Consider the following 14045-nt stretch of genomic DNA (forward strand, 5'->3'; position numbering starts at 1 on the left):
AGATGTAGTCTTCCTTCCATAGATTACCGTTTTATTGAACGGCGATCAGAGGTGGAGCGTTCATGGAGCATTCTGGGAATTGTAGTTCGTGCCGCCACTTTCGTGTCCGGGGCACTCTGGGAGATGTAGTTCCTTGTCCTCACAAGCTGCCCGATCTCCCCTGGCCACTAAGGCCGTGTGGAAAGGGTGCGGGGACAGCCCATTTTTGGAGCCGCGGTGGCGGGGATCAGTCTGTGTGCTGTTACTCGCAGGTCAGCAATGGCCGCTAAGCTGACGAGCCGGCCGTCGCGAGCCCTCTCCGTGTCCGTGATAACTGGTTCACCGCTGAGGACTCTGGGAACTGTCGTTGGCGGTTGCTGGGCCCGAGCCGGTAGACCGAGCAGCTGCCGTTACCGTTCGCCACTGGTCAGAGCGAGTCGCCCTGGACGGTGAGGACGCCAGTGTCGAGGAGTCGAGGACGACCAGCGGCATCGCCGGGCCAGGACAGGGCTGGAGGCTCGGGGACGCGGCCTTCGTGCCGGGGCGTGGCCTGCGGCAGGGGGCGCGGCCTTCGCGCCGGGGCGTGGCCTGCGGCAGGGGGCGCGGCCTGCGGCAGGGGGCGTGGTCTGCGGGCCCGGGGCGTGGTCTCGTGAGGAGGCAGCTGGGCTCCAGGTTGGCCAGAAGCCATGTGGATACGGTGGTTGGCGACAAGGTATGGCCCGAGTGGAGTCGAGTGCTGACTGCACAACCCGATCAAAGTCTTTTAAGTTTTCTTGGCTTCCATTTATCCATGCCAAATAAAAGGTTAGATGAAGAAGAACCAACCCATGAAAGTCACCTTTCATTACTAGTTTTTTTTTTCGTCGTGGGGTCTTGAACTCTGGGCCTGGGCGCTGTCCCTCAGCTCTTCAGCTCAAGGCTAGTGTTCCACCACATGAGCCACAGCGCCACTTCCGGTTTTCTGGTGATTAATTGGGGGCACGCCATGCCTCCGAAATGGGCGGGGCATGCCGCCGGGGGCGGGGTGTGCTGCTGGAGGGGGCGGGGCGTCAGCCCACATGCAGAGCTGTCGAGAAGCGATTGCACAGTGGGCAGCTGGGGGGCGGAGCATGAGTGGCAGTTGGAAAAACCGTTGGGGGGAAAAACAGTGAGTCCTGTGGGAATAGGGTAAGAGCCGGGGAGTGGAGTGGAGAGTGGGAGAAGAGAGACGGAGAGGAGAGAGGGACAGCCGGAGGGGAAAGCCTGCCCCGGCCTGGCCTGGCCCGTGGAGGGTAGGGCAAGCCTCCTTGAGGCGGCCGTTGGGGACCTCCTCCGGAGGTCATTCGGGGCCTCCCCCTGGAGAGGCCTGTGCGAGGCGCCTCCCGGAGCAGAGCAGCGCAGGCCTGCGGAGGGCGGAGAGGCCTGCCGTGGAGGAGGAAGGGAAGAAAGGGAAAAGCCTTCCCCTTTGGGGGTTTGGAGCTTTGGAGGCCAGAAGTTTGGAGGTTTGCAGACTGACTAATAGGTGGTTTGCAGACCAACTAATAAAGGTCAGAGCTGCCTCTTGGAGGTTGGAGGTCGAGGCTGCTCTTGGTTCTGGGTATCTAGCCCAGGACAAGGTAGTCGCAGGCCCCTTTCTAGTGTAAATAGTGTAAATAAATTTGTTGTCTTTAACTGTGCCTCCATGGATTGTCTCTTTAGAGGTCATAATTTTTTAACCACGATGCTCAGATCTCAGCTTCTTGAATAGCTAGGATGACAGGTGTGAGCCACCAGCACCCAGCTATATATGTTTGAGACTGAGCCTCTTCTGGAATTCTGTCTTCCCACTCCAGACTCCCCAGTGTGGGGATTACAAGCATGTGCCACAACACCTGTTGTTGTTGTTTTATTTTTTATTTTTATTTTTTTGGTCACAGGGCTTGAACTCTGGGCCTGGACGCTGTCCCTCAGTTCTTAAGCTCAAGGCTAGTGCTTTACACACTTGAGCCACAACACCACTTCTGGTTTTCTGAGTGGTTTATTGGAGATAAGAATCTCATGGACGGGCTGGGAAGGTGGCTCAGTGGTAGAGCGCTTGCTTTGCATGCTCAAGGCCCTGGGTTCGATTCCTCAGCACCACATAAGAAAAAAGCCGGAAGTGGCGCTGTGGCTTAAGTGGTAGAGCACTAGCCTTGAGCTGCAGAGCTGAGGGACAGTGCCCAGGCCCAGAGTTCAGGCCCCACGACCGGACCCAAAAAAAAAAAAACAAAAAACAAAAAAGAATCTCATGGACTTTTCCTGCCCAGGCTGGCTTTGAACCGAGATCCTCAGATCTCAGCCTCCTGAGTAGCTAGGATTATAGGCGTGAGCCACAGGCACCCCACTTATCTGTTGTTTTTCTTACTGCTTATGATGTGGGACCGTACTATCCAGCCTAGGGCTCTTCCCTCTGCTTCCCTCCTCCCTTCACCTTCCTGCCCTTGGCTGGGGCCTCAACTCAAAGGCCTCCAAAGCTTTGTACAGCTTGCAGCTGTCCCGGAGCTGCTGCTCCAGCCCTCCCCCCTACTCCACCCAAAAGGGCACCCCAGGACTCTGCCCTTGGAGATGATTAATCCACACCCCTCTGGACAGCTACCTCCACACCTGCTGGCCACGCCTTCCGCCTGCATGGCTCCTCCCACACCTCACACTTCAGTCCATTTTTTTTGTTGTTGTTGGTCATGGTGCTTGAACTCTAGGTCTGGGCACTGTCCCTGAGCTCTTTAGCTCAAAGCTAATGCTCTACCACTTAAGCCACAGCACCAATTCCAGTTTTCTGATCCCTAATTGGAGATAAGAGTCTCATTGCCTTTCTTGTTGGGCTGGCTTTGAATCGCAATCTTCAGATCTCAACCTCCGGAGTAGCTAGGATTACAGGTGTGAGCCACCGGTGCCCAACTCAGTCATTCCTTTTTTTTTTTTTTTTTTGCCAGTCCTGGGGCTTGAACTTAGGGCCTGGGCACTATCCCCTTAGCTGCTTTTGCTCAAGGCTAGCACTCTACTACCTGAGCCACAACACCACTTCCAACTTTTTCTATTTATGTGGTACTGAGGAATCAAACCTAAGGCTTCATGCATGATAGGCAAGCACTGTGCCACTAAGCCACATTCCCAGCCCTTCAGTCATTTCTTTATCTTCTCCCAGATTTGTTTTTATGTGCCAGGCCTGGAGCTTCAACTCAGGGCTTAGGTCCTGGGTCTCTGAACTTTTGTGCTCAAGGCTATTGCTCTACCACTTGAGCCATAGCATCACTTCAGGCTTTTTCTGAGTAGTTTATTAGAGTCTTACATAGCCAGGTGCTAGTGGCTCATGCCTGTAATTTGAGGATCACCGTTCACAGCGTCTGGGCAGAAAAGTCCCTGAGACTCTTATCTCCAATTAACCACCAGAAAACCGGAAGTGACACTGTAGCTCAAGTGGTAGAGTGCTCGCCTTGAACTCAAGAGATGAGGGACAACGCCCAGGCCCAGAATAAAAGCCCCTATGACCAAACAACAACAAAAAAGTCTCACAGACTTTCCTGCCCAGGCTGGCTTCAAACCATGATCTTCAGCTCTCAGCCTCCTGAGTAGCTGGGATTACAGGCATAAGCCACCAACACCTGGCTTCAACCTCATTTTTCATTGTGCAATCTGCTATCGTTTATGTATTGGATCTGTGGGGTTTGTGGCTGCTATTTAGTTGTTATTGTTGTTATTGTTTTGCCTAGGAAGCAGATCATATTAGTATTTTTTGTGTTTGTAGGGCTTTGTTTGTTCACTCCCATGGGGACTTTCTGAAAGCTGGTCACATGATCAGCAGACACTCAGCAGGCATCCAAGCCAGGAAACATCTCCGAATGTTCCAGACTCTTCCAGCTGACATCAGCAGCTACCTTCCCTAGAGAAAACCTTCAAGCAGGAGAGAGGATGGAGGAGCTGTGAAGGGGACTGCAACAGGTGAGCCACTGTTCCGGGGTCGGCAGTGAGCGGGCTGAGGCAGAGCACTGCCATAGCTCTCGTGGCCGCGTGGCACAGGGCCTGTCCTTTCTCAGCATCACAGTAAGCACATGGTCTGACAGGCAAGTAGTCTGTCACTGAGCAGTGACAGCCAGCAGTGGCCAGCAGTGTGTTCTGAGGCCATCCCTCCCCCTTTGCCCAGAGAGAGGAGCCAGCAAGCCAAAGGGTGTGGGGAGGCCACCAGGCCCGTGTGTGACCCAGAAGAACCTCCCTCCTCAGCCCCCAGGAATGACCCCACAAGCTAACCATGTAGTATGTAAGTATGTCAATACTGGGGCTTGAACTCAGAGGCTGGGTGCTATCACTTAGCTTTTATGCTCAAGGTTAGGGCTCCAGCACTTGAACCACAGCTCTATTTCTGGCTTTTTAATGGTTTATTGGAGATAAAGAGTCTCATGGACTTTCCTGCCTGGGCTAGCTTTGAACCTTGATCCTCAGATCTCAGCTTCCTAAATAAGCTAGGATGACAGGCCACTAGCACCAGGCTCCCAGATCTTCCATTTGGAGTCTTCTGGAAAAATCTAGGCTAACCACATCCCTGAACCCCAGGTTCCCCCATGTAGCCATTAGAAAGAGGCTTACACCTGTAATCCTAACTACTCAGGAGGTTGAGATCTGAGGATCACCAATCAAGGCCAGCCCGGGCAGGAAAGTCTGTGAGACTCTTATCTCCAATAAACCATCAGAAAAGTGGTAGAGCTGAAGTGCGCAGGGACAGCGCCCAGGCTCAGAGTTCAAGCCCCACAACCAACAACAACAACAAAAAAAGCCAAGTGCTGTTGGCTCACATCTATAATCCTAGCCATTCAGGATGCCAAGTTGAGGACTGGGGTTCAAAGCCAGCCCAGGCAGAAAAGTCCCCATGAGGCTCTTATTTCCAATTAACTACAAAAACCAGAAGTGTCTCTGTGCCTCAAAGAGGTAGACTGCTAGCCTTGAGCAAAAGAGCTCAGGTAAAGCATCTAGGTCCTGAGTTCAACCCCACAACTGACCAAAAATAAATTAATAAAAATAAAACTACTCAGAAAAAGCAGGAAGTGGTGCTGTGGCTCAAATGGTAAAGTGCTAATCTTTTTTCTTTCTTTTTTTTTTTTTTTTTTTGGTCAGTCGTGGGGCTTGAACTCTGGGCCTGGGCCCTGTCCCTCAGCTCTTTAGCTCAAGGCGAGTGCTCTACCACTTGAGCCACAGTGCCACTTCCAGTTTTTTTCTGCTTATGTGGTGCTGAGGATTCGAACCCAGGGCCTCATGCATGAAAGGCAAGCGCTCTACCACTGAGCTACCTTCCCAGCCCCTAGAGTGCTAATCTTGACCATAAAAAGGCTCAGGGATGGGCTGGGAAGGTGGCTCAGTGGTAGAGCGCTTGCCTTGCATGCATGAGGCCCTGGGTTCGATTCCTCAGCACCACATAAGCAAAAAGAAAAAAGCCAGAAGTGGTGCTGTGGCTCAAGTGGTAGAGTGCTAGCCTTGAGCTGAAGAGCTGAGGGACAGCGCCCAGGCCCAGAGTTCAAGCCCCATGACTGACAAAAAAAAAAAAGGCTCAGGGAGGCCTGGCCCTGGTGGCTCATGCCTATAATCTTAGCAACTCAGGAGGCTGAGATCTGAGGATTGTAGTTCAAAGCCAGCCTGGGCAGGAAAGTCTGTGAGACTCATCTCCAATTAACCCCAGAAAACCAGAAAGGAGCTGTGGCTCAAAGTGATAGAGTGCTGCTAACCTTCAGCAAAAGAGCTCAGGGGCAGGGCTGGGAATGTGGCTTAGTGGTAGAGTGCTTGCCTAGCATGCATGAAGCCCTGGGTTTGATTCCTCAGTACCACATACACAGATAAGGCCAGAAGTGGCTCTGTGGCTCAAGTGGTAAAGTGCTAACCTTGAGCAAAAGCATTCATGGACTGTGCCCTGGCCCTGCAAGCCCCAGGCCCCCTCACTGCCTCCCCCCCCCCCCCACCTCCCCACACACACCAAAAAAAAAATCCTCTTGTTAACAAAGGGACTGTACAAAATAGCCAAAAAACAAAAATAAAAAGTACCAAAGTGAAGTTTAGGCACCTGTTATAGCCAGAATCACCAACAGCATTTGAGCCCCGGCTCTGAGTGTGTGTACATTAGTTACCATATTCCTCTAACAAAGGGAAGTTGGGGATCTGGAGCCGACTTGCACTGACAGCAAGTATGCCTGCCAGGCAGTACCGCTTCTAGCCACAAGAGGGGGATGTTTGTCCACGAGTGTCAGCCCAAAGCCTGTGGGAGCCATGGGCCTGGCACCTGCCCCTGAGTCTTTTTGCCACTGGATCTATGAAGTCCCCGGAGGTCCCTGAGCCATTCCCAGCCTTCATGCTCATTCTGAAACCTTGGCTCATGCTCATGCAGGCAAGGTCCCCCCTGAACTCTAGGCACACCTCACAGAGGCCTGGGACCCCCAGGCCCTGGGTCAGTGATCAAGCTGCCCTAGCCGGTCCCCTTCCCTCCTCAGCCTCTACAGTTCCTCAGGACCCAGGCAGAAGTGCCAACAAGGTCTCCCAGACCCTGGAGTCAGTCTTACTTGTTCTAGCCTTCTTTTGCCTATTTCCTGTACACCACAGGCCTTCACACATGATTTGTCAGTCGGAGGGCTTGAACTTAGAGCCTGGACACTGTCCCTGATCTCTTTCCCTCAAGGCTACCTTCTACCACTGAGCCACAGTGACACTTCCTGTTTTTTGGTGGTTAATTGGAGATGAAGGTCGAATGGACTTTTCTACCAGGCTGGCTTTGAACTGTGATTCTCAGATCTCAGCCTCCTGAGTAGGATTATAGGAGTGAGCCACTAGTACCCAGCTCTTGTTTTCTTTTAACCAGTTTTTGAACTTGGCTCTTCCTTCCTTGCCCAGCTTGCTTGCCCAGCTGGCATTCTACCACTGAATCCACGCCTCCAGCCTGGCTTTTTGCTGATTAATTGGAGATGAAGTCTAGTATATTTTTCTGCCCCTGCTGGCCTTGAACTGTGACCTTGAAGGTTTAGTCAGCCTCCTGAGTAGCTAGGATTAGAGGCGTGAGCCACCAGTACCTGGCTGATACCTCCTCCTTCCCTGTCCGTATTCTGGAACACACAATAAGGGCAGGCACAAAGTGGAGTAGATTCTCTGATAATCTTTATCAGATGAACAAAGCAATGAATAAGCCAAGCTCCATGGACTACTCAGGAACTCAAGAAGGACAGATGGCCCCGCAGAGCATGGGGAGACCCAGGACCCCTCACAAGGCCAAAAACCGGAAATGGTAGTAGGCTGGTGGAGCAACAGGAAGGAAGAGGGAGGAGGATGGGTGAAATACTATAGCCCTGTGGGAAAGGCAGCATGGAATCTTAGGCTGACTCTCCATTACTCCTACATTTGGCCCTCTGTGACTGAACCCCAGGGTTTACCTCTTCCTGTAACCTCAGACCCAAAGGTGCCTATATGGCTTACCAGAAGTGTGCTGTGTGTCCGCTGGGCACCTGGGGCCAGGAGATGCTTTGTGAGGGGGGGGTGGGAGGGGAGCATTTCATGGCAGGGTCCTGAGTTCCACTCAGGTCTTTGGTGTTGTCCCTGAGCTTTTTTCACTCAAGGCAAGTGCTCTACCACTTTGAACCACAGTGCCACTTCTCAGCTTTCTGGTGACTCATTGGAGATGAGTTTCTTGGACTTGCCTGCCCGGGCTGGCTTTGAACCATGATCCTCAGATCTCAGCTTTCTGAGTAGCTAGGATGACAGGCATGAACTAGCAGTGCCTGGCTCTGTGAACCTCTTGTATCACAAGTACCCCAGGGCCCCCCCATCCCTGCCCACCTTGCACCCCTCTTCAGTCTCCTTGCCAGTGAGGTAGGAGCACCCCCCCCCCCAGAACATCGCCATGGGTGAGGAGCATCGGCCCTCCCACTGGAACCCTTGTCTGATGAATGAGAGCTGATTTCTCTCCATAGTCCATTCATGCCATTGAATGCATTCACTGCGTTCTCGGAATGAATGGCTGTGCTCCGAATGGCTCATCTGCCGCTGGCAGAGCTCCGGCCATTCACCAGAAACGGGTGTTCTCCCCCTCGTGATACTGGCCCGGGCTCTGACGTGGGTTCAGTTTATTCTGGGTGGATCTGCCCTGTGCTTCTCTCCCGTCTGTGGCTCCCTCCTCCCTGGTTTCTCGTCACAGCCAGGGTCTGCAGCATGAGCTGTGGATGAATGGAAATTTACTTGCATTCACAGTCTACTCTGTGGATTCTGCCAGAATTCTGCATGGCGCCAGGGAACTCTGGGCTTAGTCTGCAGGAGTTTGCCTATCGGGTCTTTGTCAGCAAGATGGCAGTAGCGGGAGGTGAGGAGGGCTGGTTACCTCCAATTCTCAAAAGTTCTGAGCACCCATGGCTTGGTGATGCCCCAGCATACCTCTCTGTCTCCAAGGTCCAACAAAGCCCCCCTCTTCCCTGAAACCTTCTGGGGGCCCTGGAAGCCCCCTCTGCTTCCTGTGAGGTCATCACATCAGTGCTGGTGCCTCACACCTGTAACCCCAGCTACTCAAGAGGCTGAGATCTGAGGATCACTGTTCAAAGCCCTGCCAGGCAGGAAAGTCTGTGAGACTCTTAACCTCCAATTAACAAAACAAAAAAGCCAAAAGTGGCCCGGGCACCGGTGACTCACACCTGTAATCCTAGACACTCAGGAGGCTGAGATTTGAGGATCACAGTTCAAAGCTGTGAAAGTCCTATCTCCAATAAGCCACCAGAAAACCGGAAGTGGTGCTGTGGCTCAAGAGCACTCTCCCTGAGCTGAAGAGCTGAGGGACAGCGCCCTGGCTCAGAGTTCAAATCCATAACCAACAAAAAAAAGGGGGGTGGGCTGGGAAGGTGGCTCAGTGGTAGAGTGCTTGCCTTGTGTGCCTGAGGCCCTGGGTTCGATTCCTCAGCACCACATTCGCAGCAAAAGCCAGAAGTGGGCTGTGGCTCAAGTGGTAGAGCGCTAGCCTTGAGCTGAAGAGCTGAGAGACAGTGCCCAGACCCAGAGTTCAGTCTCCACCACCAACACACACACACAAAAAAAATAGCCAAAAGTAGAGCTGTGGTTCAAGTGGTAGAGTGCCAGCCTTGAGCAAAAAAGCTAAAGGATAGCACCCAGGCCCTGAATTTAAGCCCCAAGACTGACACAGAGACATATATAGGTCATCCATGCCATCATCCTCTTGTTCCTTAGGATCTCTTTCTGTGCTTTTCTTTTCCAACAGACTTGAAGTTCTTGTTGAGGAAACGTTTGTGTCCTTGGGATCGTCCAGTCTCCCTTGAGCCTGAGGGCAGTTGACTGTGGTGCGGTTCGCCATAGCACTGGGGCCTCAGCCCATGGCACCACTGTCTCAGCAATGGCCCAGGGTGTTTGTCTCTGAAAACACAGCATGAGGCTTCCTCTTCGGCATGATGTCCTCATTGTCAAGGCCAACTGGGGAGGAAGATGACCCTCCCCACCCCCCACCAGCCCCGAAGACTCTGGAGGGGCCAGGCAGTGCTTGCCTCCTGCCTCCCTCCCCTCCCCGTGCGTCACCTCCCGTGCGGGAGACATTGCTGGTGGCTGTGTGCCCGTGAGGCAGGGGAAGTTGAGACTCTGCACCCCTACAAAGCCGCCTCTTCTCAGTGTCCTGCCTGGGGACGTGCTCACGGAGCCCCAAAGATGATGGTGGAGCTAGCTGCTTCAGCTCAGCCTCTCGGTTTTCCCAGGGCCTAGCTTAGCATGCGGCATTGACAGAGCCAGCCAGTTGAACCCTGGGGATTTCGTGGTGGTAAATGGGGAGAAGAGCAGGGAGTGCGGGGCTGAGCTGGCCTCCAACCCCCTCCCACATGAGCACATCATCAAGTACAGAAAAGACCCCACAGCTTTTGGTCAGTTGCAAAATTTCTATCTCTCCTGTTGGGGAGAAAAAAAAAAATGGGGACATGTGGGGTGTAAATCAGGGCTTACATGGCCTCAGAGCCACAAGCTCTGTGGGAGCTGGTCCCAGGAGCCCAGGCCGTGCCCTGCACCAGGAGAGGGGACCCCACACCAGCCCCCCTGCGTGTGCACCCAACCTAGTTCAGAGCACAGGAGACAGCCGGTTCCTGACGCACCATACTGCGATTCTGAATGTTTGTAATTCGAATGTCGTTCCCTGTGGGTTTCCAGAAATTTCTCTCCAATCACTCCTGTAATGGCTGACCCAAGTCATTGACTAGAAATGCCCACATGAGGAATTAGAGATGAAAGCAGGTGAGCTGTGGGCCCGGAGGAGGGGGACGGGGGGGCGGAGGAGGGGGCGGAAGGAAGGTCCTTCAGGGTAATGGGGGATAGGGCTTCCTAGAGGCTGCTCGGGAAACTGAGTCAAGATGGAAAGACACCCCCACACACACATACCAGCTGCTTTTACCGCGCCCCGGCGCCACACGGCAGCGCCACAGCCCACTTCCCCTCATGCTCCAAAGGCTCGTACTCAGTACCTGACTCTGACAGAGTCGATCACTGGTCTGTGTTTTGGACACGCAATATCTCCTTTAATCTTCCCAACAAATCTTGGAAATGATTGTCCCAGTCTACAGGTTCAATCCTTGCCTCCAGGTCCAGGATTCAAACACCCGAGCCCCTGCCAGAGGCCTGTCTTTTCATTGCAGGATTTTCCTCATCTTGGCTGGAAGAACCCCCCCCCCCTTTTTGCTCGGTCTCTAGGACAATCTGGAAATAACCCTGTTCCTCCTGGCTCTTTGGTGGGCGGTCAGAGCCACAGGAGGATTTTCTGAAGGCCCAGGTGCCCTTGGGGAGGGACAAGCCTGTCGCTGGCGAACTGTGAGCGTTCACTCCCCATCTCTGCTGTGGGATCTGGGGGCCCCCATAAGTCAGGGCACTCAAACCAGTGCCCAACCCTCAGTGCTTCTTCAGGTGAGGCATTGCAGGATGTATGGGGGCCGGTGGCCAGCCCCTGGCCACCCTGAGATCCTGGCTGCCCCAGCCAAGGCGGCCACACCTTTGCCCTGAGAGATGGCTCTCATTTCTTCTTCTGTTGTCTGAGCTCTTAGCACCCTCTGTGCAGTTCCCATGGCCCCCTGCCTCCTGTGGCGGGCGTAGACACCCCTTGATGTAGATAGCTTACCAGGTCAAGATGGAATGCAGGCTGGCTTCAAGCCCACCTGTCACATTCTCCTTTTGGGAATTCGGAACCCCAAATCAAACAGTTTGGGGCTGACGAGATGTCATGAGAGCAAGTAAGGCCTGGGTGTACCCCCCATGCTCTGGCCAAAGAATGTATTGAAGAAAAAGGGCAAAGAAAAGAGAAAGCAGCTCTGACACGAAGAGCCACTGGCTGTGGGTTTGGTGAGGGGAGAGAGGTGGGGATGGCAGCCAAGGGGACCCCAAGGGTCTCTGTGACTTTGTTGAGCTGACATAGCTCCTGTGTTGGAAAGATGACTCGCGCCCCTGCGAGAGAAAACAGAAATGAGATTTAGCACGGCCTATGGGATGGGACTATCAGTGTTTACTACAGGCTACAGACAGGAAGACAGCACGAGCTCCCCAAATCCCTTAATGGTGTTTCTTCTTTCTAGCAGTACTGAGGCTTGAACTCAGGGCCTTCTGTTTCCCAGGCTAGTGCTCAACCACTGAGTCGTACCTCCAGCTCTGGTAGTTCCAGTCCTCTTGAGATAATTGTGCGCCTTGTGTTGCCATTGAATCTTCATCTCGATTTTTGGTTTTTGTTTCTGACTTCTCCAAACAAAGCCAGCTGCCAGCAGCGCTGCGGGCCTGGGTGACCGGCGCAGTGCCGGTGGCAGGGAGGGCTGTGCTTGGAAAGACTTAGAATGCTGGTTCTTGAAGAAAGGGCCAGCTCTCATGTTGTCTTTTGCTGCTCTGACCCAAATAAACTATCCAGGCCGGAGTTCTTACAAAAGGGGAAAGTGGACGTGACCCCCTAGCCCTACCTTGCATTCATCTTTTTTATGTCACCTGTACAAAAGACCCCTCACCCATTCTATTCAGATTCTGAGGGAGGGTCTCCCAGGATTGGATGCCCCTGAGAGTCCTATGGCTGGCAGGGCCCCTGCTGCCCTGTGCTAAATGATAGCACCAGTGTAGCCTCTGGTTCTCCCATTCCAAGTGCTTTTCTGTGTGTCCTTTGTGCTGTCCCCAGCTCCACCCCCCAAAGCCAAGCCAAACAGCATAATGCATCTGCCTATTTGGGCCTGTCCCTTCATTCAGTGGCACTCTGTGGAGTGAGTGCCCCACCCCGGGGGCCCACGTGAGCACTGGCCTTTCTGGTGTAAGACAGAAAGGCAAAGAAAGGAATCTTATGAGCTAAGCAGAGAAATGTGTGATGGCTCCAGTTGGGGGAAAGCAGCAAGGGGATCTTTACGCCCTCTGCCTTGGATGGGAGCCTTGCTTTATTGGGGCCTAAGGATCTCTGGATTCTTCTGGAACGTTGTGGAATCCAGGAAATGGGGGTGGTGGCTGGGAGCTCATCTCCCCCCCCACACCCACCCACCAGCTCCCCCATAAGCTCCTTTCTTCCTTGTGAGTTATCCAGTGAGGAGAAAGAGTCCGGCCAGGCGCCCCATCTCACTCCAGCCCCCTGTCCAGGGCGAGCCACCTGATGCCCCATCCATGCCACGTTGGGCCTTGGGTGGTGCTCCAGCCTCGTGATGCATGCATGCCCAGTTCCGCTCCCCAAGGACTTGGTTGGTCCTGTCTTCAAGATGGAACTCACGGAAGGTGCTTTTTCCTCGCCCAGCCCCAGGTTTCTAATGAGCCAAGCACAGCTGTCTGAAAGGCAGGGCAGACATTCACGCACGCGGCTTTTCTCCAGTGTGAATTCTCTGACGTTGAATGAGCTTCGGTTCCGAAGGCTTTTGTACGTGCATCAGTCACATCCTTGGAGTTCCCGAGGTGCAGGAAATAGGCGATTTGTGTGAGGGCGTTGATGAATGGTGCCCAGTACCAGCCACCCCCTCCCCGCCCCCCGCAGTGCTCTCCAAGACTCAATGTAATGTCCAATAGGACAGGAGCCCCCGGGGAGACATGTGAAAGCTGTCACTGTGAATAAATTCTAAACCCTGACCCCAGCTTTGCCCACTGGCTATTTGCGTTGTTTTGTTTTTTGGTTGGTTGTGGGGCTTGAACTCTGGGCCTGGGCGCTGTCCCTGAGCTCTTCAGCTCAAGGCAAGTGCTCTACCACTTGAGCCACAGTGCCACTTCCGGTTTTCTGAGTGATTTATTGGAGATAAGAGTCTCACAGACTTACCTGCCTGGGCTGGTGTGAACCATGATCCTCAGATCTCAGCCTCCTGAGTAGCTAGGATTACAGGCGTGAGCCACTAGAGCCCAGCTCTTTTTGCATTTTATCTCATTTCTAAAACCTGCTCCATGGAATTGCAAAGCTTTGCACACTGTTGGAATGGGGTCCCTAGAATGCTTCAAAGGTAAAAGTGGGGACCACCTCATTGTTAGTCCCTGCCCCAGGACCTCATTATTAGTGTGTGGCTGCCAAAGACCCTGCTCCCCCTCAGCTCAGGGATAGAAAATTACAGGCAACTCCAGTATCAACCATTCTCTCCTGAACAAACTTTTTTTGTTATTGGTCATGGGGCTTGATCTCTGGGCCCGGGCGCTATCCCTGAGCTCTTCAGCTCAAGGCAAGCACTCTACCACTTGAGCCACAGCACCACCTCCAGTTTTCTGTTGGTCAATTGGAGATAAGAGTCTCACCAACTTTCCTGCCCAGGCTGGCTTTGAACCAAGATCCTCAGATCTCAGCCTCTTGATTACAGGTGTGAGCCACCGACACCCAGCTTCCGACACTGGTCAGGTGGGGGTGCTCTCCTTGTTAAACTCCATTGTTTATATATGTACTTCTATATGATGAAAAGTTTCCTACCACCACCCCCAAAAAAACCCCACAGCACTTCTTGCTCTCCCATACAGTCATGGTGAGGTTCTGGCATATGAGAAACAGAATTTGAGCTTCTAAAGAAACTGCTAGGAGTACTAGTCTCTGAACTGTGACCCTTGACCCTCCTCCCTATCTGCCTACCTTCTTCCTGCCTGATCCTCAAGAGATGCTGACG

This window comes from Dipodomys spectabilis, unplaced genomic scaffold, assembly GCF_019054845.1.
Source record: "Dipodomys spectabilis isolate Male_0828 unplaced genomic scaffold, ASM1905484v1 ptg000098l, whole genome shotgun sequence".
NCBI classification, from domain to species: domain Eukaryota; kingdom Metazoa; phylum Chordata; class Mammalia; order Rodentia; family Heteromyidae; genus Dipodomys; species Dipodomys spectabilis.